Genomic DNA, 18070 nt, shown 5'->3' with positions numbered 1-18070 from the left:
CATTGCGCCCTCCTTGCGACATACCTGATGCATCATATTTAATGTATGACGCATCATGTCGCAAGGAGTTACAGATACGTCAGTATTTCTGACGTATCTGTAAGCGCAAAAGTGACGCATTGCTAGAGTGTGTCACAAAAGTGACACAACTCCAGCAATGCGTCCTTTCACATGGGGCAAGCCCCATGTGAAAGGGCTTGCATCAGTCTTACGCCTGCTGTGAGGCAGGCGCAAGATTTTGACGCAACAGCGTCCTCAAAGTGACGCAGTGAAATCTTATAGATTACACTGCGTCACTTCTAAGAGGTTTTTTGCGGGGGAATGCCCCACTGCATACATTATACCTGACGCAGGTATAATGTAGCGCAGGGGTTTACAAAGTGATGCATCTGCTTAGATTCGTCACTTTGTAAATAGTGCGCAACAGGAGGCATGTTTTACGCCGCCGATGCGTCACAAAAAGTGACGCATCGGAAGCGCAAAACTGACGCAAGTCCTCATAAATGAGGCCCTTTGTCTCCCCGTGCCTACCACAAATTAATGTTTTCTGTAATGTAAATTGTGCTCATGCCATGTTGTCGAGTTCGCGCTATATAATATTGCAAGGAAAAATAAAGTAAGGAAACTCGAGTTCACACACTACTAAACGCGCACTCTTAAGTGCATCAGCAGTGCACTGTGAATCGGAGCGTTTCACAGGCCTGTCACAGATAAGAAATGCTATCAAAACGAAATCCTACAAAATATTATACTACTGGCCGGCAGGAATTCATACCCAGACAACGTCGGGACGGGCTGCTAGTACATACATAAACAAGTAGTAGGGGAAGAGGGGGGAGAGAGAGAGAAAGGAGAAGGAAGGCAGAGAGGGACAGGAAAGTGAGGCAAAACGAGACGGAAGCAGATAGTAACGAGTAAGACAGTGAGGAGTGAGTCAGAGACAGGAGGAAAGACAATAGAAAGGTCGCTAGGACAGAGGGAGAGGTCAGAGAGCGCTAAAATGGCGGATCAGGAGAAAGGTAGAAGAAGGAGCGAGTCGTAAAAAGAAAATGGCGGGGAGCACAAAGGTCCAAGTCCGAAAGTCCAGGAAGAGGGCTGTTATAGCCAGCAAGTCCGGAGGGAGAAAGGCAGTCGGCCCCCAAGTCACAGCTGCACCGTCCATGAGTAGCGGGGCTAGAGGTGTCTAATCCGGAGACCAGTGTCAAGGAAGTAAGACAACGGGCGCCGAGGCAGCTGTCCGCAGAACGGGAGGCAGCAAAGTCAAAAACAAAGTTAAAGGACAGCAGGAGGGGGCGTCTCACCGGAGCAAAAGCAGAAAGATGGGCTCAAGTCAAATGTAGTCGTAGACAGCAGTTGAACTTCCAAACTTCCGCTGTGACTCTAGTACTTCCCGCACACTCACAGCAAGTTTTATCCTGCATTGGATTGTCGCTTGAAGTCCATGCGAGGGTGAAAGAGTGAAACCATGCTGAAATGAGCAGCGCCTGCTCTGTGCTGTCTGCGCACAAAAGGAGATAGGTCCTTGACGGGGCTGAGGGAGGGCTGGGCCCTATATAAATCTAACACACAAAAAAAATTGCCCCCTTCTTAGTTTACTTGTAATTGGGGACCAAATAAACAATTTCAATAAATCTGGTCCGGTATATTTATTTATACCTTTTAGTCATGTTATTTCATACAAAAATTATTTCTAATGGCAGAAAGAGAATACACAATACAAAAAATTACTGACAGCCTTACTCAATCAACAACTAACACAAAACACATTACAAAAATATCCAAAAGAATAACATCAATATTACATCCAACAAACAATACAAATTGCGGTGCAACAATTTTGCAATATATTAAACTATTTCAATGATCAAAATTATTTTCATTAAAAGAGCTACAGCCTGATTCATCAAGGTACCGTTTTGCGAGTCTCTAATAGAGAATCATAAGGAATCGCTATTAGAGACTTGCAAAACGGTATTCATGTAGGAATCGCAAAATAAAATGCGATTCCTACAAATTCCTTATTTGCAATTAGCAAATTGCTAATCGCAAATAAGGAAAAAACTCCCCATTCATTCCTATGGGCCAAAAGGCCCATAGGAATGAATGGGGAGTATTCCTTATTTGCGATTAGCAATTTGCTAATCGCAAATAAGATAGCGATTTGAAGGGTGCCAGGGGTGTCCAAAGGACACCCTGTAGCACCCCTTAAATGCACATTTGAACAGGTGTTGCGCACACACATGTCCAAAGGACATGTGTGTGTGTAACATGCAAAAGAAAAAAATGCACTAAAGTGCTTTTTACTCTTTTTTCGCAATTTACCACCAAGTCAGACTTGGTGGTAAATTGCGACCAAATATTGAGATTTTGCATTTTCTAATTGGTTGATGAATTGGATTTAAGGAATCCCTATTAGAGATTCCTTAAATCCAATTCCTCGCAAATATGCGATTTCTTAAATAGAGACTTTTGCTTTTGGGATGATGAATCCCAAAAGCAAAAATTGCACTTGCAAAGGGCCAGATTCTCAGAATCTGGCCCTTTGCGAGCGCAATTATGCTTGATGAATCAGGCTGCTAATTCGTTACAAGAGCAAAAGAGTATGTATCACTTTTATCCTAAAACACACTAACAGCCTTATTCATGAAGGGGCCGTTTTGCGAGCCCCAAATAGCGAATCATAGCGATTCGCTATTAAGGACTCGCAAAACGGTAATCATGTAGGAATCGCATAATAAAATGCGATTCCTACTGATTCCTTATTTGCGATTAGCAAATTGCTAATCGCAAATAAGGAATAACTCGCCATTCATTCCTATGGGCCAAAAGGCCCATAGGAATGAATGGGGAGTATTCCTTATTTGCGATTAGCAATTAGCTAATCGCAAATAAGATTGCGATTTGAAGGGTGCCAGGGGTGTCCACAGGACACCCTGTAGCACCCCTCAAATGATCTGTGACACAGGTGTTGCACACACACATGTCCAAAGGACATGTGTGTGTGTAACATGCAACTCAGAAAAATGCATTTAAATGCATTTTTCTGAGTTTTCGCAATTTACCGCGAGGTCTGACCTCGCGGTAAATTGCGCCTAGAAATAGCGAAATCGCTAATTGAAATAGGATGTTGAATAGCATTTAAGGAATCTCAAATAGAGATTCCTTAAATGTCATTTCCTCGCACATTTGCGACATCGCAATTAGCGATTTTTGCTTTTGGGATGATGAATCCCAAAAGCAAAAATCGCACTCGCAAAGGGCCGGATTCTCAGAATCCGGCCCTTTGCGAGCCGATTTAGCCTTCATGAATAAGGCTGTAAATGTTGCAATTGGCTCTTGCTGGATTTGCCGACGCGTTTCAAGTTCGGGCCATAAATGTCCAAACCATCATCAGGGCTCTGTTATTTTTCTGTTAGGATGCAAAAAAACGAAGTTTTAATAAAACCAGTTTGCCTCTTTCCTGAAATACCACCGTTTGGATAAGGGATAAATGTAACTGTATGTTCCCATGTAGTTGACCTGTAGTGACTTCTATTAGAGGACACAATCCTTTCTTCAGGTCTTAAATGGGACAACTTTTTTTTCACAAAAACAATCTAGGAAATGAAAAACCAATTGTCCACATTTACAGGACGTAGTCATGGGGCATTTCAACAACTTATTGTTATATTTAAGGAATTCATACCTTAGTCTGAACGATCTTACGATGCAAGAAGGAGCGGAGGAATATTTTTTTCTTTTGCTTTTAATCCTATTTGAACAACACATAACCTGCTTTTAGCAACCCAATATATTTCTGGAACTTAAGGTGCTTGTATACATAATGTACCTCGAGTACCTGTCATGCACACCACCGTAGTGATCACAGTCAGATACTTCGTCTTTTCATTAATGGCTGCCACGTACACCTGTTTGGACAATATGCTTATGAATGCACGGTTATTTACGGGTTTAACACAAAGCAGTTCTTCTAACTTTGAACATAGGTCTCGAAGGCTCTCGCACCTGTATTTTTGTAGAGTGAGGCGCCGCCTCTCGCCCCCGCGTACCGCCCCGTCCGGGGCCGTAAGTGTGTCGGAATCGCCTTTCTTTTAATACTCGCGGGTTCCGATTCTGACAAGAATTCAGTCGTTCTCTAGAAAAGAGAAACGCATTATCACATACCTCGTGGTTTTCGGGCTTGTGATGAACACAAACGCGACCTGCGCGGCCGTGTGTGTCACATTACCTGTTTCTACGGTCTGCTTCTGCCGCATACAGACGATGCTTCTCAATCGCTTACTGCTCGTTTCTGAAGCCGGCGGCCATTTTACAAAAGTATAAAGGGACCGCTATTGAAAAGAATGCTTTGTGGGAATTGGAGTGTATGAGAATTTGGAAGCGCCTTAGAGATGTGTACATGGGTGGCAAAAGGGGGATTATTCATTCGACCCCAGTATTTCAGAGTGGGGGATGCAGGGGTGTGTCATTAAGAAAAGTATTTAAACAAATAGATATTAATTCACACAATCTTGCGTCTAAAGGTTAATGTTACATAGTTGCTTGCAACTTTTATGCCGTTTTAGCAATTACAACCAGGCAGTATAACGCAAAGTCTCATATTCTTGACAATTCTGACATATTGTTTAAACCAGTCATTATGCAGTTAACTTTCAAAATAAGGTATGCTTCCGTCTCAAGTAGCATCCTATCAATGTCAGCAGGGCGCTGTACGTTACTCATTGTATGAAGAACAGACCACTTGAAGTAATTTTCATTATGGGACATTTCGACAAAATGTTCAACCATAGGGGCTGTAAGTATCTTCTTTTTTACCCTCGACCTGTGTTGTCCTATTCGGAGGTTGACCTGCTGGTTTGTTTTGCCTATATAGATCCTCAGGCATGGGCAAATGATCACGTAAATTACGTTTTCGGTTTTACATTTCGAGAAACCAAGGTGTTTCCACTTCACTCCTTGGCGTTGGAACTCAGGGGCATATTATCAAGAAAGGGCCTTACATTATCGCCAGGAAACTGCCGATAAAGCGGCGATAATGGGCTTGATAATATGCTCTATGGATTCCAATCGAAGCCCATGTTAGATGTGAAGACATGTAACATGGGCTTTGATTGGAATTCATGGAGCATATTATCAAGCCCATTATCGCCGCTTTATCGGCAGTTTCCTGTCGATAAAAGTGGCGATAATGTGAGGCCCTATCTTGATAATATGCCCCTCAGTGCCTTCGATAGTGCTGCCACATGAAACACAATCGCCGCACCTATGGTGCCCTTCTATTGGTTTCATGTCCCATAACGAAAGGAGATCATGTTTCGGTTGGGACTTTGGGAGATCCGCTCTAACAATTTGTTGTCCCAAGCACTGATTCTTTTTGTATGCGAAAATGGGGCACGGGAAAGGGCATTCCAGGTCTTCCAACAGGTGCCAGTTTTTGAGGACCGCTTGTCTAAGCTTGTGCGTATCGGCCCCAAAGGTAGTAACGCATACCAATCGGTCTAATTCCTTCTTCTCCTTGATTTGTAGTAAGGTTTCCCGAGGGGTAAACCTCGCCCTTTTGTAAGAATTCTTCAAAAGCTTCCGTGGATACCCTCTATGGATCATCTCATTGCAGAATACCTGGGCATGATGGTCGTAATCCCCTATCTCGGAGCAATTTCTCCGGATGCATAACATTTGCCCATACGACAAATTGGCCTTCAGGCTTCTGGGGTGGTAGCTTTTATGATGTAGAATGGTGTTCTTATCAGTCGGTTTCTTATATAAGGATGTTTTTCAATTTACCATCCTCACAGGTGACCTCGACGTCCAAAAATGTCATTCTCATGGTACTTGTCTCGATAGAGAATTTGATGTCACTATGTCTATTGTTAATCCAGTCATGGAACGCCAAGAGCTCGGTCTGGCTCCCCTGCCACAGGAGCCAGACGTCGTCTATGTACCGCCACCATTGTATGATATTGTCCTTGTATGGGTTGTTATTCTCAACAAACAAGGACTCATACTGTGCTATGTAGAGCACTGCCATTTCTGGGGCATAAGGACACCTATGGCAGTGCCCTTGATTTGCATATAGAACCAATCGTTAAATGTGAAATAGTTCTTCTCTAATGCTAGTGCTGCGAGTTTTAGAATAAATGCAGTAGGCACCCTGTGCGGCTTCTACCTTTTGTCTAAGAACAACTCAATTACCTATAATGCTTCTTCCTGAGGAATTTGTGTGTAAAGGGACGTAACGTCCATGGTCGCCATTATGTGTTTGGATGGGTCAAAACTGGTTCCTTCCACCTTTGTTAAGAAATCTGTAGTATCTCTGAGATACGATTTTACCTCCGTCAGAAAGGGCTTTAAAAAGAAATCCACGTATTTGGATATTGGCTCCAAACAGGAGTCACAGCCCGACACAATCGGGCGCCCTGGTGGCTCGGCTAAGTTTTTATGTATTTTGGGGAGTAAATATAAGACCGGTATTCGCGGAAATTTTTTATTCAAAAATTCAAATTCTTTACTACCCAAAAAGCCTTCCTCTTTTCCTTGCATTAACACTTCACTGATCAATCCTTGGGTCTGCTTTGTGGGATCCTCGTTTAGAGCTCGATACCATGTGGTATTGTTGACCTGTTTGAGTCCCTCAGCGATATATTTGTCGCGAGGCCAGATAACGACCGCTCCTCCCTTGTCAGCCTGTTTTATGACAAGGGAGAGGTCTTCCTTAAGGCTTTGTATTGCATGTAGCTGTCCCTTACTGATGTTTGGTGGCACGTATTTCTTGGTTCTTTCCATTTTATTAATAGAAGAGAGCATAATTTGCTCGAACGCTTGTATCTGCTTCGGAATATTTTGATACAGAACAAATTTGGATTTGTTTCTCAATCCTGTTGTCTCTATAATCTGGGAAGCTGGTTGGTTGAAAAAAAAAGGCTTTAAGCCTCAATTTCCTGCAAAAGTCTAAGGTTTCTATTGTCAATTTGGTAAAGTCTGTACTTTTACAGGGAAAAAATGTTAAGCCTAAATTCAATAAGGATTCTTCCTGTCTTGTTAGTACCCGTTCGGATAAATTCACCACCACATTGGGTTTACTTATGATTGGTAAAACCGTTTGCGTGTTCTCATTTGCCAAGGGGCTTTGGACTTGGTTCTTCCTTGTTGGCCCCTCTCTAAAAAAGAGACCTGTTTGCGTGAATTATTACCTCTTGAATCTGGGTCTGATGATTCTGATGACGAAGTCTCAGAGAAGGTGGTAAAGCGATTTTGAGATCTACCTTGGTAGTCGTACAGCGCTATGCGTGACTCGGCCTGGGTATAGTAATCCTCTTTTAGAAAAGGATACACTTGTTCTATTTTGAAGGATTTAATATTCTTCTCGTATTTCAAACTTTTGTTATTAATCGTGATATCCTTAAAAACCTGTATGTCTTTTTGAATTTTGTCAAGAACAGTCTTGGCGTCAGTGACTGCCGGGTTGTCAGCTATAGCTTTTGTCAACTCCTCTATTTCCTCCAATTCCTTTGTGCATAACCTTTGCGCCGTCTCAATGGTATGAACCATCAAGTCTCGGCTACATTTAGTATTAATGTAGCTGAATCCCTTTTTGTATTCAGCGTCGTCCACGAAGATCACAGGTATATTCTTTACCTGAAGTCCCCAGGGGATAGTTCCACCCTGCAGATGTTTTAATAAGAAGTATCCGTGAAGTTCAGTTCTCACGTGTTTTTTGCAAAGTCTTGTTAGTTTTTCGGACTCGTTCTGTTGCTTTGCAGTGGTACTTAAGGAGATAGAACCAAACGGTGAAGAGGCTATGAGAGACTGGATATAACTCTCACTAAAAGAGAGTGTATCTTTCCCTGCCATATTATTCGAAGGATCTGAGATCCTTCCACTCTTTAAGTCTACGTTGTGCCCCTACACCTCTCGCGGATATGGTATCCGCTCTAAATTGCGCACAAAAGGAGATAGGTCCTTGACGGGGCTGAGGGAGGGTTGGCCCCTATATAAATCTAACACACAAAAAATTGCCCCCTTCTCAGTTTACTTGTAATTGGGGACCAAATAAACAATTTCATTAAATCTGGTCCGGTATATTTATTTATACCTTTTAGTCATGTTATTTCATACAAAAATTATTTCTAATGGCAGAAAGAATACACAATACAAAAAATTACTGACAGTCTTACTCAATCAACAACTAACACAAAACACATTACGAAAATATCCAAAAGAATAACATCAATATTACATCCAACAAACAATACAAATTGCGGTGCAACAAGTTTGCAATATATTAAACCATTTCAATGATCAGAATTATTTTCATGAAAAGAGCTAATTCGTTACAAGAGCAAAAGAGTATGTATCACTTTTATCCTAAAACACACTAAATGTTGCAATTGGCTCTTGCTGGATTTGCCGACGCGTTTCAAGTTCGGGCCATAAATGTCCAAACCATCATCAGGGCTCTGTTATTTTTCTGTTAGCATGCAAAAAACGAAGTGCTGTCTAGCACAGAAAGATAACATTAGGAAATGCCGGTTTAGTTTCTACCGGATAGGGGAGAATTAACCTGTGGGGCATATTAGCAAAGGCAGTATTGCCGCTTTACCGGCTCCTTTTGCAGATAAAGCGACAATATTTTTATCGCCCTAACAGCAAGCTGTCGCTAACAGCAGTTAACAACAGCTTTCAGGAGATAGCGGCCGGTTTGGGGCCCGCTTTGCATGTCAGCAATATTTATCGCTAATGACATGCAAAGTGAGAGTACCCAAACTGTTAGCGATTGAAAGCAAACGCTAACACAGCGATCGCCTATCAGCAACGAAGGCTAAGCGATAAAAAAAGTTGCGCTAATCGCGATTATCGCTGCGATCCAACACCTGCTAAAAACATGACTTACCTGTTTCTTCAATGGGAGGTGGATTATCAAGTTAAGTCCCCATTGGCGTTAATGCGTGAATATCACTGGATTTCCAGCGATATTCAGGCATTTTGCCGCTATCGCTGGATATATTAGCACAATGGAGATAAACATTGCTTATAGCATGTTATCTACGCTAACATATCAAGCGATAGGCAGCGATAACAATAAACGTGCTAAGCGCATTTTGCGATAAATATTGCAATTCCTTGCTAATATGCCTCTAAGGGTGTTAAAAATCCCACGGGGAGCAGCAGAAAAGCGGAGGAGAAATCCAGCAGCCCGCACTGCACTGCGCATCAGCAGAAGAAAGACCCTTCCCTGCCTGGCTGCAGCCATTCAAGAATAACATAGAGCGACGGTTACACCATCAGCGTGGTGAGCTCGGGGTCTGCTGGTCCGCCCTCCTCTGCTGAGCAGTATTCTCTGTGCGATGCATAATATTGATTGCATCCTCCGTGGGAAGCACCAGCGCCAACAGAGCACAATGGGGGGGTGTTTGTGAGGACAACGCCGCCGTGATCGTGACATCCAGCAAAAGCCTGGCCGCCTTGTGCGCTCCTGAACTACCATCCATTTCAGATCAGCAACAAAGCATTCCGAGGGGTAGCATCGGAGGGGATTACAACCAGGCGCGCAACGCCCATTGAACTCAAAGGGTTTCAGCCCCTCCCCCATCGTGTGTGTCAGCCCAGCTGAGACAACTTCGCGGGCTCACACAGCGGCACCCGAGTACTTCACAGGGTGCATATTATCAACAGCCTGCTATAATTATCGCTGGCCGTACTTAGTGATACATTTTTTATCGCAGGCTATCTCTGGAATTTATCGCCCTGGTAGCGCATTATTAACAACGAGTTTCTCTAGGGCAATAAAAATTCCAGAGATAGCGAGGTTATCGCAGTTTTTCAGGGAACATCGCTGGTTTTCCAGCGATGTTACCTGCAAAACGTTGATAACCTTGCTGATACGACCTTGTAGTCGTATCAGCATAATCCACCCCCTATGTCAAGTCAAGTCAAAAAGCATGTTATTTAGATCGTAATCTTTAAACAAATGCATAGCAGTAGATACTATTTTAAATATTCCACCCTAATAGTTACAAGTTAAAATATTCTACAACAATTTATAAAATTTTCACACACTCAATACATCTCATTTAAAAGGGATACTCATAGAATATCACTTCCTTAGTAAAATCCTTACCCCTTACGGGTTAATAAAACCACTTTCTCATAGACAAGATATAAATTCATTCATTATAAAATTCTAAAATATTATTTCTGACTTGTTAGGAATCTCTGTACTACCTTTATGAATTTCCCTAGGGCTATTGCGATTTCAATACAAGGCATTTCTGTAAGGAGATCAATCGCTTGCGCCTGTGTTCTTATGCCATATTTTACAAATATTGGACACAGCCACAGTTTACGCGGTTCTAAAATGGTTATACAATCCAGCAGGACATGCACTGCATCCCCTTTTGTGCCCAGCCTACACTTACAACACCCTTTGGGATCCAACATTTTGGCTTTAATTTCTTTATTTAGTAGCCACGGGTTAATCCCAATTCGCATCCTTAGGATCTCCTGTCTATGCCACGGGTTTGGTAGGGTGTCCAAATAAGGGAACCAATTTTCCTTTGCCCAGGAGTACATCATGAACTCTACTGATTTTTTCTTGCCAAGGTATTCTATATCAGAACGTCTAGAGACTTCTTGTCCATTAAAATTTAAATCTTTTTTTGTACACTCTATCCTTAGCGAATCTCGGCATACGTCCACATTTATGTTCTCACAGGCCTGTACCACTTACTTCCTACACATTTTTGCCCAGTTTAAGTTACTTAGTTGTATCTCTTTTCGACACCATTGTGCAACTTTTTGTCCTTTTTCATTTTCCATGAGTTTCCAAAATCTAATCACTGCTATTTGTGATTGTACCCCCCAAGCCGTTGTTCCTAATTCTGTTCTTATTGCTTGGACCATTGATGAGGGGGGCCGGGATAAAGGGTTTTTCAGGCATTTCCCTTCCTACAAGTCCCAGACTCCTTCACCGCTCAAATAAAGGATCTCTGCTCCATAGAGTACTTGCAGGGGTATCATTGCACTGAAAGCCTTTAGTAGAGGTCGATGAGACATATCCCCATAATCACGATTAAACATTTTTAAACCAGCGATTGATGTGTGTGCCTTCGCTTTTTGGGCTTCTAAATGTGTATGCCAGTTTAATGTTTTGTCGAACCACACCCCTAGGTAGCGGTATTCATTAACGGATTCCAATTTAAGATCACCTAAAAAACAATTAAACTTAACCACTTTCTTTCCAAAGCATAACATTTTTGGTCTAGTCTACATTTACCGTGAGAAATTTCCTGACACAGTATTCGTTAAAAGATTTCAGATTCCTTTGAATGCCTATTTCAGTCTGGTCTACTATTACGAGGTCGTCCGCGTATAAAAGACACAGCACCTTATTACCGTTCATTCTTGGGCTGGCACTACCCTCCACTTCTAGACAGGCTGGTAAATCTGATAGAAATATTGAAAATAGCTGGGGGGCCAGAACACAGCCCTGTCGCTGGATATATTAGCACAATGGAGATAAACGTTGCTAATAGCATGTTATCTACGCTAACATATCCAGCGATAGGCAGCGATAACAATAAACGCGCTAAGCGCGTTTTGTGATAAATATTGCAATTCCTTGCTAATATGCCCCTAAGGGTGTTAAAAATCCCACGGGGAGTAGCAGAAAAGCGGAGGAGTAAGCCAGCAGCCGCCACTGCACTGCGCATCAGCAGAAGAAAGACCCTTCCCTGCCTGGCTGCAGCCATTCAAGAATAACATAGAGCGACGGTTACACCATCAGCGTGGTGGGCTCGGGGTCTGCCAGTCCGCCCTCCTCTGCTGAGCAGTATTCTCTGTGCGATGCATAATATTGATTGCATCCTACGTGGGAAGCGCCAGCGCCAACAGAGCACAATGGGAGTGTGTTTGTGAGGACAGCACCGCCGTGATCGTGACATCCAGCAAAAGCCTGGCCGCCTTGTGCGCTCCTGAACTACCATCTATTTCAGATCAGCAACAAAGCATGCCGAGGGGTAGCATCGGAGGGGATTACAACCAGGCGTGCAACGCCCGTTAGACTCAAAGGGCTTCAGCCCCTCCCCCATCGTGTGTGTCAGCCCAGCTGAGACAACTTTCTGGGCCCACACAGCGGCGGTGGTGATGATCCACTATAACAAAACAAGCGCGCCCATGTTCAGGTAAAAGAAAACCCAATAGCCCTGACTTGTTGTAGCATATATTTGGATGCAATGACAGAAACAGCAAAATGCAAGTCGGGTGGCACCCTGTGCCAAGTGCAGATTTTTAGGTTATATTTTTTTAAGCCACTTCCTTAATTAATATGACCACGCCCCTTTGAGAGACCGCCAGTTTTTTTTTATCCACTTAAAGCCCTGCATACACTCTCTCTCTCTCTCTCTCTCTCTCTCTCTCTCACTCTGCACTGAAGTTTGCCTGTCGGATCTCTAAAGCATGTGCATTAACCTAATAGACCTCCCTTCCAATTAGTTGCACTGATAACCAAGAGGAATGTTTGTTTCTTTATATTTCAGATGCCCAATTCCACACAGGGAATAAATGTGTGGTACACACAGCGTAGTTACCAGGCTTGGAATAAAAAGCCTCTGTTTCTTATATGTACAACAAATAATGTTAGAAATGCATTATGAAAACAGAAAGATAATCAAAGGACCACTTCTCTCCCCCTTGAATTAACATCCTACTCGTACCTTAGAGATCATCTTTAACGTTTGGAAAGAGTGTGTCCTTCTACTCATGAAATGAAAAAATGTCACTCGTAAGTGTCACACATGTGGTCACTTAATGCCACTCATAAGCACCCTTAAATCATGGAAAAGTCACAAAGAAGCAATCTTAAAACTAGGCAGGTATGAGTGCCCTTCCATTTCTGGTGCTCTGCAGAAGTTTTCAGATCTCCTTAGACTTTCTTGTTGCTCAAATGGGTGTAATTTCCGTATGTATATGTTTCCCTTGTTTTCATTGCTTGATTTTGCTCACCAGAAATTGTCACTCATAGGGGTATATTCTCAAGGACTTATCGCTGAGTTAACGGCACATTATCACAGCCAAAGTGGTGAAAAATCTATCTTACCATTCACAAGCTGCTAACAGCCCATAAGACCAGTTTACCCACGATAGAGCCGGAGAAAACATTGCCACGGATGACCCCGGCAAATAACGCTAATGAGATGCAGAGTGGGCATTCCCGTGCAATAAGCAGCGAACACACCACTTCGCAACATTCTCAACGACCAGCAAGATCGGCGATAAGATCACAAAACAGGAGATAAGGCACGTTTGCAGCAGGAAACTAACACCTGCTCTGACCTGGTGTAAAGTCCGACGACAACCCGCACCACAAAAGGAGCCCAGCACAGAGCCACACATGAAAAACAACAGGTTCCATGGTGCCAACGATCATGCAGCCTGGACACCCAAGAGGGCCACGACACCCACCGCCACCACACCCAGGACCCCTCCCCCCCAGACTACCACAGAGGCCGTGCAGGCTAAGACAGCGGACCTTTCAAAAACGCACCAGCCTCACAGACCGAAAACCAGAGGATGTCATTGCCCACCACAGGTCCAAAAGGACAACCATCCTCCGCAACCTGAACATCATTGCACACAGGCTGACGGCACCAACACAGTGGATAACCAACATCACACCTCAGACAAAGCTGCGGGTTGTGCTGCATCTTTGGCCTCTGGTACCTTCCAAAGAACAACTGCCTGAGTCAGAGGTGTCCACTGCCAGGCCATCAAAATTCATCACAACTGGCCTGGTTACCATCAACAGCTTGGTACCCCTTCACCTTCACTACCCCCACACTGCGCAGGAACAGCTGGAGACCAAGCAAGGCAACTACGCCATAGCAGGCTTCCCGCACGTGTTGAGGGCAATCAACTGCACACATCTACTCCTTGTGCCTGCTGCCGACACTGCACACAATTAACGCAACCGCAAGCACACGCATGCCATTAATGTGCAGGCAATAGTGGACCACCGGGGACTCTGCACCAATGTCTTTTTTTTTTTTTTTTTTAAATATATTTTTATTGCAGGAATTAGTACAACAATACAGTAACGACCAGCATCATATTATAGCCAACTCTTACAAGATATAGCCCACCGACCCCCTTCCATAGCATTGCTATACAGCCCAGCGGCCCATATTCCTGGGGTTGGACAGCGAATGTATCTGGGGTCAGTAGGATGCTGGAGCTGGTCCGGATAGCACACTGTCCGTCATCTGCTTTTCTAAACAAACCCCAACCCCCAAAAAGATACCCCCCCCCCTCAAACTACAAGTCATTGTGAAACTCCCCCCTCCCCCCCCCCCCCCCCACCATCAGCGCCAGGGAGTTTTATCACTGTAGGATCCACTGCTTGACCCTCGGGGAAGGTGATAGTGCCGTTAATGCTAGTATCTAACGGGACTCGGGTCTAGTTGCTTCTTCGCTTTCGGAGTCGCTGGGGGTACAATAATCCCTGAGGGCCTGCACCAACGTTTCCCATTCTAACGCGGCCTCCTGCGCCCTCTCATTGCTATGCCTCCAAGCCAACTGATATCGCAGCGCGCTCTCACCCGCCGCCCATTTCAAAAGTTCACCGTGCCATCTGCTGCCCGTAGGACCAGCACGTGCCTTCCAGTTCCTGGTCACCTCTCGCTTAGCCAGTAGGAGCCCCAGGTCTATAAATTTACTGGCGATTTTATTCCGGGGGGTATGGGGGAACCAGTGCAGTAGCCCTACCGCCGCATCGAACGATAAGTGCCTCCCCGTCACCTCTTCTAAAGTCGCCGCCACCTCCTGCCAGTAGGACGTCAATCCGGGACAGGCCCATAGCATGTGTAGGAGGTCCGCCTCCTGAGCCGGGCACCTAGGGCATTCCGCCGAGGCTGTGGCAAAATAACGCCTGATCTTAACCGGGGTCAGGTACGCCCTATGGAGAACATAGTAGTGGACCAGCTGGAAACGGGCGCTACGTGTACCCTTCCATGCTCGCCTCACCAGCTGGGACCAGGTCGTCTCCGGGATCTCCCTACCGATGTCCTCTTCCCAGCGGAACTTCAGTGTGGTGAGAGGGACCAACCCTTCAGTAATCAACCTGCCGTAGAGGCACGTGACCGCCTTCACTGTGCCCGCCGACATCATTACATACTGGCACACCTGGGACAACTGAGGCTCCTCTAGTCCGTTTTGCCAGTACGCCTGGATCACTCGCACAATGGCCGAGTGCAGCAGAAAGTCGCCCCGGGGGATCCCAAAGCGGTCAATGAGATCCTGGAAGGACAGGAGCACTCCGTCCTCATACAAGTCCCCGACGAGCTGTAAACCCGATTCCTCCCAGTCCGCCAGTCGCGACCAATCTCCTCCGTGGGGGAGGGCCGTCAGCATCCCCAATGGTATTTCAGGTGCATATGGGGTCCGCAGGTGACCTCTGTTATGGGCTCGATTCCAACAGAGTCGGATAGTCCGTTCCTCCATCGACAGGTCCCGAAGGACTAAACGCTGTCGCAGCGCGATAAAGGAGAGGACATGCCTGGCCATACCCGTCCCTCTACCGTCTTCCGGGCCTCTGAACTCCCTGGCTATCTCCTGGGTGTATGTCTGGAGCTGCGCCGCCAAGTAGTACTTCTCAAAGTCCGGCACAGCGAGCCCCCCTTCGTCCTTCGGCCTCATCAGGGTAGTGAGGGCCACCCGCCGCCGGCCCGTGCCCCAAAGGAACCCGACCACCACAGAACGCAAGCGGCGAAACGTAGCCGGAGGGACCCAGATCGGCAAAGTCCGAAAGTAATACAACAGTCGGGGGAGCGCCACCATTTTGAGCAGGGCGATGCGTCCCGCCACGGAGAGCGGGAGCGTGGCCCAAAAATCCATGCTGCCTCGGAGTGCTCGTATGCAACGGGCAATGTTTCCGTCTAGGAGGTCGGGCTGGTCGTGGTACACAAATACCCCAAGGTATTTAAAGCAGTCGGGTTCCCATCTGATCTCCCTACATAGCCCCGGAGCGGGGACACCCCTACGCATCGGGAAGAGGCAGGTCTTAGACCAGTTCACTCGTAGGCCTGAGACTTCACCGAACTCCGTTAGCGCTAATTCCGCTCCCCGTAATGCGTCGACCGGGTCCTCCAGGAAGAGCAACAGGTCGTCCGCATAGAGCGAGACGTAATGCGGGCCCGCTGCTGTCCATAAGCCCGTATAGTGGGCTCCCGAGCGAAGATGCATCGCTAGTGGCTCCACCGCTAGTGCAAAAAGAAGCGGGGATAAGGAACACCCTTGCCTCGTGCCACGCTCCACCGGATATCGCGATGAAATCAGAGGGCCCGATCTAACCCTGGCTGAAGCAGAAGCGTAAAGAACTGCCGTCCATTTGATAAATCCCTCCCCGAGGCCGAATTTCCGCAATACCGCGCTTAAGTAGTCCCACTCCAGGCTATCAAACGCCTTCTCCAGGTCCACCGACAAAACTACCGGGGACGGGGCATCCACGAATGGTTCCCCAAGCAAGCGAAACAACCTTCGGATGTTCATGGTCGTATTTCGCCGTGGGATGAAACCGGCTTGGTCCTCGTGTACTAGGGAGCCCATATGTCCTAACAGCCTCGAGGCCAAGATGCTGCTCAATATTTTGTAGTCCACCGTCAGCATTGAGAGGGGGCGGTAGGACCCCGGGTCAGCCGAGTCTCGGCCCGGCTTGAGGAGAGGAACCACCAACGCCTCACACATCGAGCCGGGGAGGCGACCCAGCCTCTTCGCCTCCTTGTAGACCACCAATAAACGAGGGGCCAGAAGGTCAGCATAAGCTGCATAGAACTCCACCGGCAGGCCATCTAGGCCCGGGGTCTTATTCCTCGCCATCCGTTTGATGGCCCCGCGGATCTCCCCCAAGTCTATGTCAGATCCCAGGGTGTCTGCCACTTCTTGTTCCACTGTGCGGAGTTCCAGCGGGCGAAGATAGGTATCGAGCCGGTCTGGGTCACGCGCGGAGCGACTGCGGTATAAACATTCGTAATAATGCCGGAAGCAAGTAAGAATCTCCGGTTGGGTGCACACCTCGGTCCCATCCGCCCTACGCATCCTAGTCGTCGTTTGGGACTGGCGCGTAGGGTTGGCCAACCACGCCAGTAACGCGCTCGACCTGTCGCCCTCCGCTATAGATCGGACCGTGTAGGCCTTATAATCGAAACAGCGGAGCCGTTCGACCTCCACCGCCACCTTCTCCCTCGCCTCTACCGTTTGTGTCTGCAATTCCGGGCGTCCGGGTCGGCTAATTTCGAGCGCGCGGAGCGTTCGGTCCGCTGCGTCCAAATCAGCCAGGATAACACGCCGCATGCCCACCCTCTTAGAGATACAGTACCCCCTCACCACCACCTTGAAAGCGTCCCATTCGAACGCCCTAGTACTCGCGGAACCGCCGTTGGATGCAAAATAATCCGTGATTCTCTCCCCTAGGTCTGCCTTGAAGACACTGTCCTCGAGGATCTCGGGGCGCATCTTCCAGGTGGGTACCGCTGGCGTCCCAGGGAACCAGCGAATGTCCAGCAGGAGGGGGTTATGGTCCGAAATGGTCCGCGATAAATACTCCGATCGGACCGCTGCCGAGATTAATTCGGACGAACCAAGAAAGCCGTCCAGTCTGACATGCAGCTCATGAAGGCTCGAAAAGTACGAATAATCTCTAGATGCGGGATGTTGCGCCCTCCATATGTCCGTCAAACCCCAGCGGGTCTGCCAATCGTGACGGCCCTTAGCCGTCCGCCGGACCGGGGAGTCGGGGAGCGGGGGATGCGAGCGGTCTATGTCTACATCTACCACGGAGTTAAAGTCTCCCCCCAGCAGGAGGGGACCGGTGAAAAAGTGGGCCAACGAGCCCGATAACCCGGAAAGGAAGGCAGTCTGGTCCACATTAGGGGCATACACACAGCAAACATTCAAGTCCCTCCCTCCCAGCGTGCCTGATATGGCCACGAAGCGCCCCTCTGGGTCCAACACTGTCCTCGTGACCTGGAAGGGGACTCCTGCCCTGATCCATATTAGCGCCCCCCTGGCATAAGCAGAGTAC

The sequence above is a fragment of the Lissotriton vulgaris genome, chromosome 3_1, assembly GCF_964263255.1.
Source record: "Lissotriton vulgaris chromosome 3_1, aLisVul1.2, whole genome shotgun sequence".
NCBI lineage: Eukaryota > Metazoa > Chordata > Amphibia > Caudata > Salamandridae > Lissotriton > Lissotriton vulgaris.
This window is presented reverse-complemented; position numbering follows the sequence as displayed.